Genomic DNA, 22703 nt, shown 5'->3' with positions numbered 1-22703 from the left:
AAATGACACAGAGAATTAATGAGACACCAAGTACATCGGTTACTGAACGTGTAAAACAGAAGTGGAAATAATTTTATGTAAAAATAACGGATATGGAACTTTATATAACATAAACTGCAAATTAGTGCACGTAGAGTCACCCGAGAATAAAGGACTGTCTCTTAGAGACTGCAATGATGTTAGATTTTTTCGTTTTGCTCCTATCACGTCATGCCATGTAGAGGGCAGCTTTTCACAATAAAAATTGTGTTTGGCAGATAACCGAAAAATATTTATGTTTGAAACATTGAAAATATATCTTGCAGTACATTGCAATTCGGTACTGTAACTGAACTTCCTAAAGACGACCAATAGGATAAATGAAGAAATTAAAATTGCTACATGTTTATTTCCACCATTAACACTGTCTATAATTAAACACAAATACTTATAAAAGAAAGGAGAATAAATGCTTTTCACATTCTTTTGACACTGTCATTGTGTAATGTATATTTACTTTCAGAATGTACATATGTGTGTTTCCCCATACTACCGTACTCTACTCTAAATATCAACGTTGTTACCTCAACACATCTCTACCTTTCACTACCTGCAGCGAGTCAACAACCTATAGTACATGCACAGTAAACTTATTGTATCGGGTCCAAAGTCTCGAAACCTGATGATCACGGTCGTCATAGTTATATCATTCGATTTTTGCGAGTTTACTTAATATTTATGGCTTCTACATGTAATGTTTCTGCGATACTAAATAACCTCACAGGTTTTACAAGTCCAGCCCTTTTGTGACTGAAATGTAGAATTTAATATCATTTACTTTGTACACATACGTAACATTTCTATATAAATTTTTTATTTTAAGTTAATTAATACAACTGTCTCTTTCTTTCTTCTGCCCTTTTCTATTTCATGCATTCTTTATTTTGTTATTTTCCTCAATTCCCTTTCTTTTCTTTCTTTCGTTCTATGTTTTATTCAGTAATTTATTTATTTATGTATTTCTCCTATTTTGTTGTTGTTCTTTTAATCTTTTAATATATTCATGAACTATTATTTTCTTCTCTTCTTCCACTTTTATTTCTTTCTTCTGTTCTTCTTTTATCCGTGTTTAGTTTATTTCTTTCATTTTTTCTTTGGTTTTGTTTCTTTTTATTTAATTGAGTGGTTGATTAATGTTTCTTCAATTAATTCTGTGCTTTTTCCTCTCTTAATTTTCTTTAGAAGAATATATGGATAAAGCCTACAATTGATACACCTTTATGAATGTACTGCCAAAATGACGGGGAAATACAGGTGGATCAAGTAGAATTATTGTGCTTCAACCTATATAAGTTAGAACCTGTCTAATTATTTCTTTAGATTAATCTAATTTACAGAAGTCATAAATAAACCACGAAACAAGAAAGTATACCGGTATGTTTTATTTCCAGATTTCCTGTTACATTTTAATATGTTGGACGCAGAAGAAGTTATATTCAGATCTGTAATTTCTGACCAGAATCACAGTACAGGCACTTGGTTAGCGCTGCCTGTTCCAATTATTTGTACACCTTCGCTTACCACCAATTTAGATATCGCCTTTGCTACTGTTCGTAATTTACTGTACTTCCTCCAATGAAACAATATGAATTACATTCTTTTAATAATCAAAGTGAAGAATTTACGATTGTACAGTTTTACTTATCGTCAAATAGACAGATACAATAATAGACCTTACAAGTGTCTCATTATAAAAAAATTGAGCCTAGAAAATTGAGAAAAAATAGAGAATGGCTGTTGTTTAAATAATCATATTTCTAATTAATCAATTAATTCATGCTACAAAATCTCTAAATTTCAATTCAGTTTAAAATGTAAGTTATTGGAACATAAATTAAACTGGTAGCAGGTAATGTTCTTCAAAAAACATACGTTTCATTGGTCAAAATTTTATACGTGAAATGACGTCTGTTTTAAATATCATCACTTATCCAAATCGAGCGTTTCACACATTAAAATTATTTCCTGATATGTAGACAAAGAAATAAATAGGTTGAAAGGTAGAGTAGATAACTGAGGTATATTGGTAGTTTAGGTAGGTAGGTGTTCTCCGAAAGCTCTAAATATATAATCCTTTGGCATACTAAAAGCACCAGAATTTATGTGTTGAAAGAGCCAATTTAGTTACGAGCATGACTGAACCGTCGGTGTTAAGAATTGCACAACATTCCCTTGAGACTTGTTCAAGACATAGGGCCGGTTGTGCATGAGCAAAACATACCCATTTTAAATTTGTGTAAATATTGGAGTATCACATATTTTAACAAATTTAAGAAATAAATTTTATTCAGTTTCCTCCAACTGAAGGCTGCCTAGAAGACAAGGCTTACCATAAAATTGTTGTTATAATGGAAAAGAAAAGAAAACAATTGAGAAGAAAAAGAATAAAAAATAGCACAATTAGAAATAATTGGAAAAGACTAAACAAAACATCATTAATTCCAGAAGAAACATAAAATTTCCTTGTATCTATTTGGTATTGGGTGATCACAGTCGTCTATTTAGCACTAGTTGCAAGACCCCAGCAGATCGCCATAGCAAAGAGATCAATCTATATAACTGTAGAGATGGTTTCTTAGGATTTTTATAGATCCCTTTACTGCAGACATAGATACTTCAGTAACCAAACTGCTTACAAAAATGCGCGAATCTTTTTGTGATTGTTCCTCTAGCCCCAATCGGTAATCCAATAACTTCGATCGACGTTAGATGATATTTTCCCTTATAATATGATATAGTGGGATCGTATATGTCGCATTTTTCCTGATGTACCTCAGCAGGTTGATTTTCGTACATTTCCATAATAATGAAAATAATTGCGTAAATAATGGGTGGAGCAAATAAAAATTTGATTTGAGGTGTCTGTGGACAGATTCTGTTTCATTCGTGGTTTGGGGGGTTACATCAGCGGCTGAGTACAATGGTCTAGAACTAAAGAAAATTGAGCAACGAACTAAGAAGAGAAACTGATACGCAAGGAAGGCTGGATGAAACAGAAATACGAAGAAATAGAGGATCTAGAGAGGAAAGGGGTATATGATTTAATTTACCGAGAAGCGAAATGTTTGAACTTCATAAATAATAACAGAAAATCCATGTGGTTAATAGAAGAGGAAATCGGTAATGAAATAACACACAGACAGATGAAGGAAATATTATGTAGAAGAGCTATCGTCCACATAACTTAGCTATAGAAGACGGAGCAACCGTGAGTGGGTAAAAAAATAATAATGCTGAATCTGATCAGGAAGAAAAAAAATTGACTTGATCACTGGTTAAGAAGAAACTGCCCACTGAAAGATGCAGTGGAAGGGATGATGAACGGGGAAAAAGTTTGGAGCAGAAGAAGGTATCAGATGATAGACAAATCAAGATATAGATCGTATGCAGAGACTAAAAGGAAGGAGGAAAATAGGGAAGATTGGAGATTGCTGGGTTTGCAGTGAAATACCTACCCTTGGGCAGAAAACGAATGAACAAACGAAAGAACGAATGAATGAATATTGTAATTCATTATTCTCTTAGGAAAAACATTTTCTCTACCATTTCGTTTTCCTTTTTATTCTATGCAAAAATGACGATAATTTTATTTGAAATCTAATTATATTTTTGGTTTTAAATAATATCCTTATTTTTATAAATGTTATAATATTTCATATGCATCTTTCTCAGACAAGTAGATGCTGAATAAGAACAAGAGTTCAGAATTCGCTATACAAACACAGCGCAAAGCCTCACTTCAGCCCTCAGAGATGGTCTAATATAATATGCGTTACAAGAGCGGTATGTTGAAGTTTTCATGTTCGAGGAAAAGTTTGAAAAAGCGAAACGTAGTTGAGCTTTTTTAATTTCCGAGAATTGAAAGAAAACATACCGCTCGTGTATCGTACATTATTTTGTGCGAAGATCGTTTATTACATACCTGAAAGAGGAATTTCTAATTAGTTGCAATGAAATCTCCATCTTGGTTTCTGTTCAATGACCGCAAATTTGCAAAACAAAAATATCTATCTTCAACATTGTTACTTTAAAATGTGTTCTGTGTTTACTATACTCCAGCAGGCCGTGATATACGCTGTCTCCCCCCCCCCCCAGTCTATAAATGCGAACTTAAAACAAACGGCTTGCTTAATGTTAAATGCATCACGAATGCAGTAACTTTAGTGGAGTTGTAGAGTTAACTTAATTATTGCAAATATTTAAAAACAATAATTAACAGTGCAATTTAGGTGAAATTGCAGTGGTAAGTTTCCAATTTATAATCATTACTATATTGAACGTCTCTAAAAATAATATGTTAAAAGGCTAAAGCAGTAAAATCAATATGTCACTTAAGCGGTAAAAAGAGGGAAATTGTTATGTGTGTTAGGTTGGGAATAGTGAGTGTGGAATTTTAGACTTTTCGCGGATTGGTTTTGTGCGAAAACCAAGCAAATACGCACGATCTCGCACAAATGTATATTTCAGGGAAATCTCGTGATCAGTTATGTTTGCAGAATCACCATACTGTCGGTATACTAGATTAAATCAGTCTTTGAGCGCAGTCAGATAATTTATACAAATAGGATATGTTGACGTTGGTGTCAACAGTGATCGAACCCTGAGTTCCGTCTCTCCGATCCCTTGTGACAGAGGCTCACCTGTTACTCCTGAGGAAGCGGTAGCTAACCTTACATAACCTAACTTTATTAAGCGACTTCCTTAATGGCCGTCAGCAGCGTGGCTTGCGCACTCTCTCGATCAAAGACTAAACTAACTTCACCGAACCAGGAGATAGCTCCTACTTTAAATACGTAAGCGGCATATAACGCGACGTGTTGTGCTGTGGTTTCAAAACAGGGGTCCTGATAAACATTCGGTTGTCCCATTCATACTGACCAGCCTTGGCATGCACCTCAGCGGAAGCCATGCTTAGTTATTGAAACATGTAATTCTCTAGACAAACGAATTGAGATTTTTTGTCTCCTTTGACTTCATTCATTCATTCATTCATTCATTCATTCATTCATTCATTCATTCATTCATTCATTCATTCATTCATTCGACACTTAACTTATTTATTTCTTGTCTCAATTTATTATTGGCTTATTTATAGACCTACTCCCTTTGTTTCATTCTTTCCATCTTTTATGATTTATTTATTGTTTGATTTGATTAATTAATTAATTCATTCATTCATTGGACACTTAATTAATTTATTTTTTGTCTCAATTTATTATTCATTTATTTATAGACCTACTCCCTTTGTTTTATTCTTTCCATCTTTTATGATTTATTTATTCTTTGATTTGATTAATTAATTAATTAATTCATTCATTCATTGGACACTTAATTTATTTATTTCTTGTCTCAATTTATTATTCATTTATTTATAGACCTACTCCCTTTGTTTTATTCTTTCCATCTTTTATGATTTATTTATTGTTTGATTTGATTAATTAATTAATTAATTCATTCATTCATTGGACACTTAATTTATTTATTACTTGTCTCAATTTATTATTCATTTATTTATAGACCTACTCCCTTTGTTTTATTCTTTCCATCTTTTATGATTTATTTATTCTCTGATTTGATTAATTAATTAATTCATTCATTCATTCATTGGACACTTAATTTATTTATTTCTTGTCTCAATTTATTATTCATTTATTTATAGACCTACTCCCATTGTTTCATTCTTTCCATCTTTTATGATTTATTTATTGTTTGATTTGATTGATTAATTAATTAATTAATTCGACACTTAATTTATTTATTTCTTGTTTCAATTTATTATTCATTTATTTATAGACCTACTCCCTTTGTTTCATTCTTTCCATCTTTTATGATTTATTTATTGTTTGATTTGATTGATTAATTAATTATTTAATTAATTAATTCGACACTTAATTTATTTATTTCTTGTTTCAATTTATTATTCATTTATTTATAGAACTATTCCCTTTGTTTCATTCTTTCCATCTTTTATGATTTATTTATTGTTTGATTTGATTGATTAATTAATTATTTAATTAATTAATTCGACACTTAATTTATTTATTTCTTGTTTCAATTTATTATTCATTTATTTATAGACCTACTCCCTTTGTTTCATTCTTTCCATCTTTTATGATTTATTTATTGTTTGATTTGATTAATTAATTAATTAATTAATTCGACACTTAATTTATTTATTTCTTGTTTCAATTTATTATTCATTTATTTATAGACCTACTCCCTTTGTTTCAATATTTCCATCTTTTATGATTTATTTATTGTTTGATTTGATTAATTAATTAATTCATTCATTCATTCATACATTTATTAGTTTATACTTAAAGCTAAAGCCGTTGCAAAACACAATCCTATACCAGAGTAGGAACTATATTTCTAAAGTAAACTGTTCTACATAAGTTACATTATATTTCGAGGGCTTAATGTGAAACTAACATAACTACCATCGATGTTTTATTCACAACAAAATTCTTAACAGACATAACGCTTATAGGGTATGAACTATACCATCATTTTTTGTAGTTACGAAACGTATTATATACAAGACTGTTCGGAACCGTGTTATGATTTTTTGTGACCGAGTTGAAGAACGAATTTTCTTGTATCGATTATCAGATTCATAAGCACCACCTTTATGTACTTACTGTAATTTAGCTATTGTTAATTGTGTGTTTTGGTCAAAATTAAAACTAAAATACTCCGTTCAGTTAATCGCGTTACCAGAGCTACATTAAATAGGAAACTTTACGCTGTTGAGAAATGAATAACAAAACAGAACAATGAGGCAACCTCAAAGATTTGTAATTAAACAGAAAGAAATACAAATTAATCTAGGCCTATATGCCTATTGAAAGATACGTTGGTATAGATAGAATGACAATTAGAATGAAATTATCGTTCAACAAGAATATCCCTTAATGTCTTCTAATGTTGCTATTATTGTCATTAAAAATTTAAATTATGGTTTATTTAACGACGCTCGCAACTGCAGAGGTTAATCAGCGTCGCCGGTGTGCCGGAATTTTGTCCAGCAAGAGTTTTTTTACATGCCAGTAAATCTACTGACATGAGCCTGTCGCATTTAAACACACTTAAATGCCATCGACCTAGGCCGGGATCGAACCCGCAACCTCGACTATAGAAGGCCAGCGCTATACCGACTACGCTACCTAGGCCGACTATTATTATTATTATTATTATTATTATTATTATTATTATTATTATTATTTATTATTATCCTCACCTTCTTGACCTTTCACTTGTTAGTCCGTCGCGCCCAGTCTTTTATTTCATATTTTACGCAATTGCCTCTGTTCTTTCGTTCTCTTGGGTTATGTCGAAGATATCAGTTTGAAATCTTTTGTTGCCTTAAGCTGTAGGCCTAAATAGTTCAAACATTTATGCCTGAATTCTTTTTTAATTTATTCTGTGAACACTTAATCTTGTTCTATCGTGTATTTTAAATGTATCCTCTCTAGTACTAATCTCAGCCGATCTTGTGAATCTTATTCACGGTGCCTGTAGTCCACTTTTGTCTTTAGTAGCAGTAGCAATAGCAGTAGTGGTGGTGGTGGTAGTAGTGACAATAATAATAATAATAATAATAATAATAATAATAATAATAATAATAATAATAATAATAATAATATACCATTCGACAAGCATCTAAATGAGGTCAGACAGGAACATGTTGAAATGAAAGCGTGGAATAAAATATGGCGGACTCCGCAGGGTCTCTTTATCGAAAGAGAGGCTTCATGATAGTGATGCAGACCAAGTCATACCCACAAGAATTTACAGGTAGAGTATCCTCAGAGAGCAGAGTAGGGGACAAAATCGAAGCTGTACAGAGACAACTGAAATCATCCGGTACATAACTGCAGTTACACGATCTTGAACCTGTTGCTATCAATACCACGTCATCAGACATCTCTGTAAGCAGGTTCTTTCTCAATAGCCACGGCCCGCTCCTGGAATTCGCTGCCGCTGGATATCTTAGTCCTCAGTCGTTTAAAATTAGGTTATATAGAATTCGTTTTTCGGAGGTATAATTTTGTATGTTATTATTATTTTTTAATATAGTCATATTCATATTCATATAGTCATAGTGTAATTATAATTGTAATTGTATTCTTAATATTGTAATTGTAATCCCTTGGTAGAGGGGAAGAGAAGGCCTGATGGCCTTATCTCTACCAGCTTAAATAAATAAATAAATAAGTAAAAAAGTAAATAAATAAATATGTAAATAAGTAAATAAATAAATAAATAATTAAGTAACTAAGTAAGTAACTAAGTAAAAAAGTAAAAAGTAAATAAGTAAATAAGTAATAAGTAAATGAGTAAATAAGTAAATAAATAAATAAGTGAATAAATAAATAAGTAAATAATATTTTGTATTTTCCATTAACACTAATATCTAGGTAATTGTCATTGTTTCAATGTAACCAATACTGATTATAGACTACTAATTGCACTATTCCTTTAGTTGAGTGATTATATTCATATGTAATCATTCTCTTTTTTTTTAAGTTAATACTTGTATACCAGAATATACTCTATTTTCCTGTTTGTGATTATATTCATATGTATTCAATCTATTTTATTATTTTTTATGTTAGTAGTTGTATAGGCTACCGGTATCTATTTTCCCGTATGTGCTATGATCTTGGTTGAGTGGAAGAGAAGGCCTGATGGATTTAACTCTGCTAGGGAAAATAAAACATTATTATTATTATTATTATTATTATTAGGCCTATTATTTTTATCATTATTATTATTTTTATTTTTATTTTTATTATTATTTTTATTATTATTATTATTATTATTATTATTATTATTATTAAAAATATCTTGACAGAGATTAAACGTTTTTAGTGTAATTTTGTGTACTCCATATCCTCAGACAACCGAATGCAAGTAATGTTCTCTTAAACCAATTCGCAAATGAACTAGAAGTAACCCTGTATGTAATTGTTATAATATTTTCTCCGCGATTTTGTATTACGAAGAATAAAGTGCATAATGAAACACACCACTTAGTACGGACAGAAAAACTCATAGTCATTTAATATTTGTCAATGAATAATATGTTTTTTATATTGCATCTCGTATTATTGTTTTTACCATTTTTGTTTTCAAATTCTTTCTTATTTATGAAAAAATTGTCCTTGTATTTCGAAAAGGACGCAGCTCCAAAATAGAAAGCCAAAAAAATCATATGATAATATTATCTTAAATATATTTTTCTCTCTCATAATAATACGAGTATATTGTGTTTTGGTTTAGGTTGATCAGTTTTTTCTTTCATTCCTGAACAATTTTACTTTTTTCATTTCGTCATTATCATCATGAGCTTTAGTTCACTGCGCCTCCAAATTGATTGTCATGTTTAAATGGTGCATTTCTCATATCCGGGCATTACTACCATACTGAGAGTAAGTCATTTTAGTTAAAGAAGTGCTATTTCCAGTGTTTGAATTCGAGGTGACTGTTACTACTGATAATAATAGGCCTAATATTTCTAGAGAACCAACTTAGTTTATCCAGAAACAAAGTACTGGAGAGTGTTCAAAAAGTGCGCTTCTTCTCCCTCTCGATAGTTTGGTCTCGCTCTCGTTGACATCGAAGGGGTATTCTAAGTTCTCGTGAACTGTGTGTATAGGGCAGATCAGCTTACTTAATACCCTAAGGGTGAAACCTAACAATTTTTCCCCCATTACTACATATGCTAGTGGATTATGGTGATTTTCTAGTTTGAATTTTGAATTTTCTTTTGCAAACTTCGTTTCGAATTTCGGTCCTGACAAATACTACAACTGGTAGTGTTTTTGTAACTGTTATGTTGGTATTACGGTCGTAACCGTAGTAAGCGTCTTCGGTACTGGCGTTCTTGAAAACTAAATACTACTAGATTTCTGAGTCGGTTACTGGAAGATAGTGAAATTCGAACTTATTAATAATTAATTAATATCAGTATTAATATTAATACATAATAATTACTTTGTGTGTTGCGTTGTGGTTATAATTCAAGAACAGTCAGATAAGTACAAATGGATATAATATACTGGGATGTGATAATGCACGTGGGTAATTGATAAAAATACCATTTCACATTTTAATGAATTTCTTTAGTGTTTAGATTTTTATTACAATGTCAAAGAGAGGAAATAGCGTGGCAGTGACTCCTCCAAGGAAGAAAATGTGTGCCATTTAGAGTACAGAGTCATTCAGTACATAGGATCGTGATTTTACTACATGTGGCGATATCTGGTAACAGTTGGCAACACTGACAAGACGGAAATATTTGCTGTTTGGGAACTGAACTTACGTGATCCTCACTATACTACAGCCACTCGACGAGCACCCCGTAAAGTTAGAAGGAAGACATCCGTCACACTTTTTCTAGCAGTAAAATAATCGACGTACGAAAACTTTATCGGAACAATACATATTGTATCGTAACTCTAATTTATAAAGACTATGTTAAAATTTTACCCATTAATTAAACCCACAAGTGACACATTAAATAATATTTGTTTATAATCACAGGTACATAGATATGAATCACTGATCATTTATCTATAATTTTATACACAAACAATAACTTAAAATAATTACAAAACTTCAGAAGCTCATCTTAATTCTGGCTTCCAAAACGGTACAGGTATTCAGCATGATTGCTATGCTTCAAACAGGAATCGAACCCACGCTCGAACGCAACTCCTAGCAAGGGCCTCAGCCGACTGAGCTACGCCGGTGGCTAAAACAATTCAATCTGTTTTAATGCATTGTTATTGGAGGATTGACTGTTATTCATAGCTTATTTCATTCCGTTCATTAGACACAATTAAATCTTACAGCAAATTGTGTTATTTATTTATTTATTTATTTATTTATTCTAATTCTATTAGCCTAATTCCTGTATAGACGGTATACACAATCATAGAGATTTTTCCAACTCCCCTGTCATTTTTATGGTCATATAGTGAATATTTCGTAAGAGCTTTCAATATTTCATTTCAATAGGTTTCTATTCGGTTTGCCATTGTCTAAGTTTTCAGATCTGTATAACATTTTTTGGAATGACATGCTCTCATAGAATATTGGTATAATCTCAAGGTACTCTCCTCAGCATACTTATATTGTGTTAATATGCAGTTTTAAATACTTAAAATGAAATTACATATGGTGGATAGTAACTTCTGCACCAAAATGATACTGGTAATAAATCTTGAGGAGAGATTTGAGAAATCTAAATAAGTTTTTTTTCTCTAATATTCACCATACAGTTCCATGCAGAGGAAGTTTTTCGGTTATCCTGTTCTTTCAAGAACAAAGAATGTAATGGATTAACGAAGAGGAAGAAGAAGCTATTAGAGTCGTGAAACAAAGTAATATCACAGTCTAGTATATACAGTCACGAAGCTTGAGTTGTGAGGGTGCTAGGAACAATAGACTGTGCCGGTACTATTTTTCATTGTCTGTAATGAGGCGATCGTAGCTATCCTAGTTGTTAGCAACTGTCTGTGGATGCATATTTACTACGTATTGAGCTTCGTGACTGTATATACTAGACTGTGGTAATATTTTAATCATATACTACAAACATAAAGCATAGGACCTATATCCGCAAGCAATTTCGTTGGCCAGTAGGAGGTGCCATCTAGCGACAATTTTTTTTTTAATGTTACATGTTTGACCATTGAATGAGCAGGCCGTATAAGCAGCCATCGGATGCTTGGATGCGTTCGAGCAGGCGGTGAATTAAATACAGTTTACAGATATTGTATACTTGCTTTTATTTGTTCACATTTAAGTATGCTATGACAATGCAACTTTTGACGGCCTTCGAAATTCTACATATGCCCAGCTTAGTAATACGTATGTATGCGTATATATATATATATATATATATATATATATATATATACATACATATATATATATATATTAACACTACAATTGTTGTATACACCTGGTGGCAGTGATATATAATATACAATAATGTTACAATAATTATATTACTAAAATTTACAGTAATTACAGCAATAGCAAATAAAATAAACGTAAATTTAATTCTAACTATAAATAAATAAATGCAATAAACCTAGGACTATAAACAGATAGATATATGGATTTATTGAGTAATATTATACATACAGATTTTTATATTATCATAGTTTTCTCTAAAATCCAATGCACGGGTCTTCTGACCGTACGTGCTTTGTACCTAAAACAAGTCCTCCTTTGTAGGTTCTCCCCCACCTATGATTATATCCACTACTCTCCAAAAGAACACACATATTAAAATGAAAATGGCACATAAACCATATTATATAATATATCCTAACCTAAAACAGACATAAAAGAGTATAGTTGGGTAGATACTATTATCCCTTCCTCAGTTCGTGTCACAAACTTTAACAGCTGAAGTTCTAATCTGTCTCGCCTTCAAGAGGAACAAGCCAATCTTTTGTTCGTATTCTCTATTCCCCTTAAGGTCAAGGCATGCAAGCGAACTCCTATTCTGACTTAGCATCGAGGGTGGTAGATATTTTCTCCGTACATGTTCCAATTCGACACACTGTAATAAAATATGTTTATAGGAGTCCTTTTCTCTGCAAACCGGACAAAGGCGCTCTCCTTCTTCGTTGACAATTTTATTACCCTTCCATGCCCCCAATAAAACTATGCTATAATAACGTCTGCTATAAGCAAAAGTAAACCTAACTTACAAGTACTTCTATTAAACCCAACTATTATCAACTTAAGTAATTACATATCACCTTAGTTAATTTCATATCAACTTAATTACATGACACAACTTAAAGCGGCCGGGTAGCTCAGTTGGTAGAGTAGTAGCTGGCTACGGCACTGGAAGGTCCGGGGTTCGATCCCAGGTGGTGACAGGATTTTTTCTCGTTGCCAAACTTTCAGAACGGCCCCGAGGTTCACTCAGCCTCCTATAAAATTGAGTACCGGGTCTTTCCCGGGGGTAAAAGGCGGTCAGAGCGTGGTGCCGACCACACTACCTCATTCTAGTGCCGAGGTCATGGAAAGTATGGGGCTCTACCTCCATGCCCCCCAAGTGCCTTCATGGCATATTACGGGGATACCTTTACCTTTACACAACTTAAATAATTACACTGCACCTAGAATTAAATTTTAGTCTAATCTTCTCAACTTTTCCTTAAATGTATTTTGACAGGACCACCCTGAAAGATTGCCGCAGATAAGCTGTTCCAGTCTACTACTGTGCGGTTAACAAACCGAAAATTTTGCCACGTCCGTTCTTTGTTTTCTGCATTTAAACTTCCCAATATGATCAGCCCTGCCTAAGTATGATAGTTACAAAAACAAAATGTACCGTACTCATTCGCGAAAAATGGAGCAGTTTTTACAATTTTCATAAATTTTTAGAGTTTTCTGCGAATTTCATTAGCAAAATTGAACTTTATTGAACATTTTGATACATGCTGGATTTTTTTTAATTAAGCTAATTACTACTGTATTATAACTATACGTATATTGATTTCCTCCAATGTAGTCTTTACGTCACTGCAGAAAACGCGGGGCAGTTGCTGTAAATCAGCCTCTGTGTGTGTGTGTCCAGAGCATCGTTACATAACCAATGAGAGAAGCTGCCCCTGCGCTATGATTCGCTCTTGCCCGCAGAAGCTAACCCGCTGTATCGTCCCCGGGAGCAAGAGTCTGCACCCTCCCCCACTTCTTCCCTTAGCGACTACAATAAATATCGTACTAAGAGTCAATTAATTTACTTATTAAGTCTGCCTATATTCTCGTGAAGGCTGGCGGGCACTCTATATTACAGGGGCACCCTCATCTTCTGCGTCGTATATGCAATTAGCAATACGGCAGTATGATATTACTCCTTCCGATAGCTTCCTGTTCCAGCGCTGCGCTGATCATCAATATACCTGGTACAGTCACAGATGAACGCCGGGCCCCAGGGACACTCTATCCTGCAGGCAAGGAGACATGAAATTGGGTCCACATATCCCATTTTTGCAATCAGTGTCAAAATATTGTGTTATGGTACTTATTCTATCATTCCATGAATATTGTAGCCCCCCCTCCCTCCTCATAGTAAGCACGTATTTGTTTATACAACACTAAATTTAAAAAAAAAAACTTGTAATTTTACAGTTTATCTTCACATTCAGCTTTTTTGATATGACTATTACACTTTTGCTACGTCACACTACTTTTGATCAATAAAACGGTACGAAAGGACGTCTTTCAACCAATCATGGCTGCTTATCGCACAATTTTATCGCGTCCCTAGCATTTGTTTAATTTTATCGCGTCCCTAGCATTTGTTTATTTTTATCACTACCCTAGCATTTGTTTCTATGTTTGCCAACATTTCAAACTGCACTGGTCTGGACGTCAAAAACAGAAAATTACAAACCACTCCAGTCGATGCACAGCACTTTCAAATGTGACTCTCATTGGCATTTAAGAACAAGAATTAATAAAGATCACTGGTCATACCTGAAGAGCACCATTCGGAAATCCTGAATAAGTTGAGGGATACACCATGTATGGCATACATCAACGAGTTCCACTTCTTTTACGCACACGTCCAATATAACATCAACTGAACCACCAACCACTAAAACATTCAAATTTGAAAATTGTACTTTCAATAATTGTTTCTTTTAAAATTATTCATATTTATTTTTTATTTCATCATCGTTAATTAAAACGTTTCTTGTTTATTTCATCATCCCTAATTAAAACTTTTCTAACACTTGTTTATATTATTTAGGTTATGTTCTTTTATAGCTTATGCTATATATTATTATGGATAGTCACGTATCAGAGATTGTTTAATACTGAGATTTATTGAAAACCATCTGTCAAGTGACGTTGATTACTGGGATCCGGATGATTGAAGTGGAATGCAAATGTTTTAATAAAAATGAAACTGAATCAACAAAGCCTTCTTGACTAGTAACCAACGAGTTAGATACTAGTATTTAACTCGTTACTAGTAACCGTCCACAGAGTTCAATGAAGATTCCATAGTTGGCACAACTGATAACAAGAAAACATAATCATGAAACACTACTGCCATCTAGCGTAATGTTGAGATGGTACAATAATACATTTCAAGACAGTTCTATTTTCATAAGCCAATTAATATTTTATTGTATTGGAGTACTTCGTTACTTCTAATCTTTATATACTTTCTTCTAATCGTGTAATAGTCAATTAAATCCCACTCGAGTTTTGATTTTCTCTAGATAAATCAAAACCTCTAGTGAGATTACTGTTGACAACATACACGTTCAGAGACAAAATGTAATGATCAGTGGGCGGAATCATATGCACTAAAATTTTGAAAAATATGTCTGCACATATCCCCTTAAAACTCAAGATATATGCACTAAAAATAACAAAATATGCACTATTAAAAATGAAAAACTGATTTTATTTTAAGAATTTTAATTTCATTTACCATTCAAATTATCAACAGTAATCTCATTAGAGGTTTTGATTTATCTGGAGAAAATCAAAACTCGATGGGATTTAATTGACTATTACACGATTAGAAGAAAGTAATTATATAAAGATTAGAAGAAATAAAGTACTCTAATACAATAAAATATTAATTGACATACTGAAATTCTATTTCACTAATGTTAGCTTCACCAAAATATTTGAACGAAGCCTCCATTTTCAGTTGACTGTCTATGCTGTAAACAAATGACGATCGCAAAGCATATTTTATAGTACCGTAAAGAATTTTCAGTTTGAAAAGAACCATATTTTGTACATTTGAAGGCAAATTAATTATGCCGGAATTCAAATTAATCGAAACATTCTTCTCCATACATTACTATTTTCCGACGATCAGGTTCTTATCACTGAAACAGAAGATGATCTACAAAAATCCGTTTATAATCTACAAATAATCGCTTCAGATTTCAATATGGAAATCTCAGCAGAGAAGACAAAAATCATAGTATTTTCAGGACAAGATCCAATTCCAAGTAAAATCATGGTAAATAATAAACTAATTGAACGTGTCAATTCAGTTTTACTTTTTGGTGGAAAAACCTGGTATGATGCATATAATAATTCAAATAATGGACTCAAATTAATAAAAAAATGGTTTGATATAAATTATCTTCCTATCAACGAAAATAAGACCATAATTATTCCATTCTCATTATCTGAAAAATGTAACAAACCTTCTACATCTATATTAAGTATTAAATTACATAAATCTGATTGTTGTCTTATACAGTGTAAATGTCCGAATTATTAAAGAGTCCTCTGAAGTTAAGTATTTAGGCAAAATTTTCGATGATCATTTAAAATGGAACCAACACATTAATTACCTTTGTAATAAATTACGTAAAATAGTATATTATTTTGTTTTATTGAGGAATTACTTGTCAATAAGTTTATTATGTACAATATATTTAACTTTATTTCAATCGGTAATTATGTATGGAATTATAGGATGGGGTAGCTCATTTAAATCCAATTTTAATCTACTTTATTTATTACAGAAGAAAATAATTAAAATATGTCTTCATAAACCTATTGATTTTCCATCTCAAAATTTGTTTCTAGACTTTAATGTACTTAACGTACTGTAGGACAAATTTATTATATTGTATTAATAAAATTCATTCATAAAAATCGAAATAATTTTGAATTGTATTCTCATAGTTATGAAACAAAAGGTATGAATTCTTTAAGATTGTTTGAACCAAAATGCAACACTGTTACAGTATTTAATCATAGTAGTAATTTAGGCCCAAGAATATATAACAAATTTATATTTAAATATCCTAATCTTGTCAATTCTAATATTTCTAGTATTAAATTTAAAAAGTTATGTATGGATTTTATAAAAATTGAAAAATTGTAAATTTAAATTTATATGCTATAATTGCACAGTAGACATAAGACAAATTGTATTATATAATTATTAATTTCAATTCAGGAATCCGCCCCTGAGCACGAGTTCTACTCTTTCAGGGGCGAGCTAAAGTTTTTCTGTCTATATTATATTTTATGTTACAATTATTAGCAAAATAATAAATAAATAATAATAAATTTAACTATTTAGGCTATAATTTATCTTATATTACTGATGAAGATATGGCAAGCAAAATTACTACATTTATAAAAATCACTGGAGTAATCAACACCGTCTTCAATCCCTCCCAAGATCAAAAACACACGAGGCTAAAAAGTCCATAAAACACTACGTAGCTGGACCAGTTACGGCAATGAGGCATGGACAATATTAGGAAATCTGATGAGAAAAGGCTAACAGCAGCTGAAATGAGATTTATGAGATGGAGAGCGGGATGCTCATTGTTCCAACACCGTAAAAATGAAGAGATACTGAAAGAACTAAAAATGGATCCTATAGTTCATTTTGTTTAACAATATAGACTTGTGTGGAAGATAGCCTACATGTTGAAAGGATGGATTACACTATATGGCCTAGACAAATTCTTGCCTGTGTACCAAAAGGAAGGAGAAATTTGGGAAGACCACGAAAACGCTGTCTTGAGACCGTGACGGATCCACTACGGTCTAAACATGCGAAGGACGTGATTATTATTATTATTATTATTATTATTATTATTATTATTATCCAATTTAATAAACCCTATTTCACCCTGAGGTAGATTAGGGTTATAGTTGGCATCAAAATACATATTTTATAATCAATAAACAATAGTAAAGTTATAATATAAAATAGTGGTCACAGTTACAATTCACATGAATTATGTAGAAGAATGCACCTTAATGAAAAATGGATACTGTTAAAGATTAATGAGATGTTTGAGGAATAATCAATGCAAAAGATATACAAGAATGTCTAACCGTTTCAGAGTAAATACACGACCTAAAAAGATAATCAATAGTACTGTAGATTAATTTAACAAAGTTTGACTTTCACTTTCAAATTAATACTTAATTCATGAACAATGGAACAGTTAAGAGTTATAAAGGGATATTACAAGCAATGATTTACGGTTACAAGTTACGTACTTGATTCAGGAACAAGTACAATAATTAAAATAATAAGACAAGTAATGACTTAGAACTAACGAATAACGAAATTCTTGAAGAGCAATATATAATAGTAGGGGCAATACAAAAGATTTAAAAACAAATGTAAACAGTATAGAAATTGTAGAAAAATTGACTTAAAATTACAAGTTAAACATTCTTTTTAAAGCAATAGGTAACAACAAAGAGATGCTAATAACAATACACTGACTGTAGTTACAGATTAAACACATTATTTTAAAAACAAACACGCAAAGGATCAATAGCTATTTTCAGGCATTATATACATGGGCCATGTCTTTAATTCACATCTTCTTGACGTTTCGTATATTATTTTGTGTTTCAATCTATTTCAATTTGTTATTTTTCACTGTAACAACAAACATATGTTTCATAAGTTTGTTGTTACAGTGAAAAATAAATTATTATTATTATTATTATTATTATTATTATTATCATTATTATTATCATTATTATTATTCTATCTGATGCTTTTCCAATTCACTGCGGGCTAAAGCAGGGAGATGCACTATCACCTTTACTTTTTAACTTTGCTCTAGAATATGCCATTAGGAAAGTTCAGGATAACAGAGTGGGTTTGGAATTGAACGGGTTACATCAGCTTCTTGTCTATGCGGATGACGTGAATATGTTAGGAGAAAATCCACAAACGATTAGGGAAAACGCGGAAATTATACTTGAAGCAAGTAAAGAGATAGGGTTGGAAGTAAATCCCGAAAAGACTAAGTATGTGATTATGTCTCGTGATCAGAATATTGTACGAAATGGAACTATAAAAGTTGGATATTTATCCTTCGAAGAGGTGGAAAAATTCAAATATCTTGGAGCAATAGTAACAAATGTAAATGACACTCGGGAGGAAATTAAACGCAGAATAAATATGGGAAATGCCAGTTATTATTCGGTTGAGAAGCTTTTGTCATCTAGTCTTCTGTCAAAAAATCTGAAAGTTAGAATTTATAAAACAGTTATATTACCAGTTCTTCTGTATGGTTGTGAAACTTGGACTCTCACTCTGAGAGAGGAACATAGGTTAAGGGTGTTTGAGAATAAGGTTCTTAGGAAAATATTTGGGGCTAAGCGGGATGAAGTTACAGGAGAATGGAGAAAGTTACACAACACAGAACTGCACGCATTGTATTCTTCACCTGACATAATTAGGAACATTAAATCCAGACGTTTGAGATGGGCAGGGCATGTAGCACGTATGGGCGAATCCAGAAATGCATATAGAGTGTTAGTTGGGAGACAGGAGAGAAAAAGACCTTTGGGGAGGCCGAGACGTAGATGGGAGGATAATATTAAAATGGATTTGAGGGAGGTAGGGTATGATGATAGAGAATGGATTAATCTTGCACAGGATAGGGACTGCTGGCGGGCTTATGTGAGGGCGGCAATGAACCTTCGGGTTCCTTAAAAGCCATTTGTAAGTAAGTAAGTATTATTATTATTATTATTATTATTATTATTATTATTATTATTATTATTATTATTATTATTATTATATTTATTTTGTAAGAGGTTGTCGTAATAACGATTATCCTACGAATATAGCAACTGCTAGAATACCTCAGCTATGGTAAGCGTGTATTAGGCTATTTCTATGCTTAGCCAGTACAAAAATTGCAAAGTGCTCAGAAGGAAAGAGACGTCAGAGATGGTCCATTGTTGACGCAGCGCGAGCGTACGCTCCTCGCCGGAGTAAGAGCAGCAGTGCCTTAGCGGATGTTGAGTCAATTCATTCATTAATCAATTATTAAGGTAAAAGCATCAAGTCCTTCACTGATGCGGATGCGGTGCCTTGCAGGTCTTAAAACGGACGTCCTGCCGTGTTCGAGCAGCCACGGAAAGGGAAAGGAATGGATTTTCTCTTATCGATGAATTATACAATTTGATTATCCAAATAAAATAGTTTATTCTGAATTTAATATATTTAAAATTGAACGCGAGTGGTTTTATCTGGGAAATCTCAGACCTCGAGTGACATTTATTAGGACTATTTCGTGAATAAAATAAAAATGTAAATAATATATCCCTAAAATTCGATCACAAAATGTTAATAATTGTATATTAACGAATACTTAACCTATTCAGACATTGTAAAGTTGAAATACTCGTAGATGAATTTCGATTACTGCAATAAAGAAATTCGATGTTATTATTCAGTAATGCCAATTGCGAAAAGCGAAATACAGGTTTAACAATGTTAATTACATGTACTGCACTTTTCTCTTATTATTATAACGTAATAGTAATATACGTTACAAGAGCGGTATGTTGACGTTTTCATGGTCGAGGAAAAGATTGAAAAATCGAAATGTAGTTGAGCTTTTTTAATTTCCGAGAACATGAAAACAAACATACCGCTCGTGTATCGTACATTATTTTGTGCGAAGATCGTTTATTACATACCTGAAAGACGAATTTCTAATTAGTTGCAATGAAATCTCCATGTTGGTTTCTGTTTAATGACGGCAACTTCGGAAAACCAAAATATCTTTCTTCAACATTGCTGCTATAAAATGTTTTCTGTGTTTACTATACTCTAGCAGGCCATGATATACGTCTGTCTTTTTTTTTCTCCAGTCTATAAATGCGAACTTAAAACAAACGGTAAGGTTATGTAATGATTTATTTTTCATTTTAATATTTTAACAATATTATTTATATAACATATTGCAGTAATAACATCGGCATCTGGAATCTTGTTGATTTTTGCACTGCTTCCTTAATGTTACTTGTATCAGGAATGCAATAAGTTTCGTGGAGTAGTAGACTTTACTTAATTTTTGCAAATATTTAGAAACAATAATTAACATTGCAATTTAGGTGAAATTGCAGTGGTAAGTTTCCAATTTATAATTATTACTATGTTAAAAGTCTCTAAAAATAATATGTTAAAAGCCTAAAGCAGTAAAATGAATGTCGCGCTTAAGCGGTAAGAAGAGGGAAATTGTTATGTGTGTTACGTTGGGAATACTGAATGTGGTATTTCACACTTACCGTGTATTGGTTCTGTGCGGAAAACAAGCAAATACGCACGATCTCGCACAAAATAATATACGAAATACTGTATCTGCTAAAATCATAATTTAATTTAACAGTAACAGTGGGGACAGCTATATACCAATGCTTATGTATTCACAGCGAGACATGTTGCTACACAGTGAAGCCATCTCTGTATAGATAGGCCTAATTAAAACACGAATTTTATTACGCCATACGGAAGATAGTTTGATCAAAGACCTTATTATTACTATGCAAGGTCTTTGAGTTTGATATGCGATGATGTTCCATAAATTTGAACATCTGACTTTCTATTAATTGTTTAATTTCATTCACAAAATACAAATTTTATAGGCTACATAAGTTACCTGTGGGAGCAGGACCAACGTCAGCTGTGCCTTATTTCGACCTTTACTTATAATCAGTGATACACGAAAGCATTTTTTATAGCTCGACAAACGCATTCTCGCTGTAGTGTGTAACGGAACTAAAGCTGCATCTACACGGTTCAATATTCCAATCGCGTATGCGTGCAATCTGGGAAGAATATTGAAAGAATCAAGTTTAAAAGGTACGTTCAATTAAGATGCATAAAGATTTTGTGTCTACATGGTGCGCCGTTTTGAACGTCGTCTTCACTGCGTAAATATATTAATTAATATTAAATATCAATCTTGCATTCATTGCTTTAAAGTTGAAAGAAAAGTTTAACCGTCTAGTTGCATCTTAATGTATTCATGATCATCAATTTACGGGGAAACAGTGCCATACTGTGACGGACTGTTTACATGTTGAGACACGAAGTAATGGCGCGCTCCAACTCCCACTCTACTCGACCAACACAACACTATCGTCTGTGCGTTCTGAACTTAATGCGTTTCTGTGTCCAGGACCGAAGCCTGTTTATGACGTAGTAGAGACATTAATACTGGATATGACGTAATATAGCCTATTGCATGGTTGCTAAGTAACCGTTTCTAAGACAATGTTATTTTGTTGTTTTTTTAAGCTTTTTCTTACAGGTACGTTGTATAAAATTGTGTTGTGAAGGCGGTGATGACGTCATGGAATGCTAGTTGCTAGATAACCTTTTCTGGCACCAGTGCCAGAATTAGACCAGTTGTGCATAATAACGTCATAACAAGCATGTTTTGGTGCATGGATTGCATAAAGAAATATTAAATACAATCAGATATTATATTTTAGTTTAACACTTCAATACATCCAAGCACAAAGTGACGAAGTTAACCCTTCTGTGAAGCTTGGTAACTTCCCACTAAGTCTTGTCTACTGATTTATAAGATAAATCCTCCAGTTCTTGTAAGTAGGGCCATATTTTGTCAATGCACACGCGTAACAAAGGACATCAAAATCTGTTTCTTGCACAGAAGCAGATGTTGAGTCTAGTTCGGAATTCGATTCGATGAATTATATCAGCAATCGCAACTGTGTCCCATCCTCTCGGCCTGTACCTGCACTTGGTATTCAAATACAACGTTCGAATAATGTGGCTTCGCATACGGGAAAGAGTGGCCTATGAAATTGCCGACTTTTATTTTCTTTTCAAT

At 32.4% G+C, this 22703-nt stretch overlaps 1 long non-coding RNA gene across 1 annotated transcript in view; it reads right to left on the bottom strand.

Moving 5' to 3' along the window:
• The window catches only part of LOC138694957 (uncharacterized), a 223060-nt gene extending 209898 nt beyond the window's left edge, over positions 1-13162 (bottom strand). The window contains exon 1 of the long non-coding RNA XR_011331030.1: positions 13112-13162. This is a non-coding gene — a long non-coding RNA (uncharacterized lncRNA). The remainder of the gene's footprint in view (positions 1-13111) is intronic.
• Positions 13163-22703: the final 9541 nt, after the last annotated feature.

This window comes from Periplaneta americana, chromosome 2, assembly GCF_040183065.1.
Source record: "Periplaneta americana isolate PAMFEO1 chromosome 2, P.americana_PAMFEO1_priV1, whole genome shotgun sequence".
NCBI classification, from domain to species: Eukaryota; Metazoa; Arthropoda; class Insecta; order Blattodea; family Blattidae; genus Periplaneta; species Periplaneta americana.
Note: the sequence above shows the minus strand (reverse complement) of the source record. Positions and strands in the feature narration are given on the sequence as shown.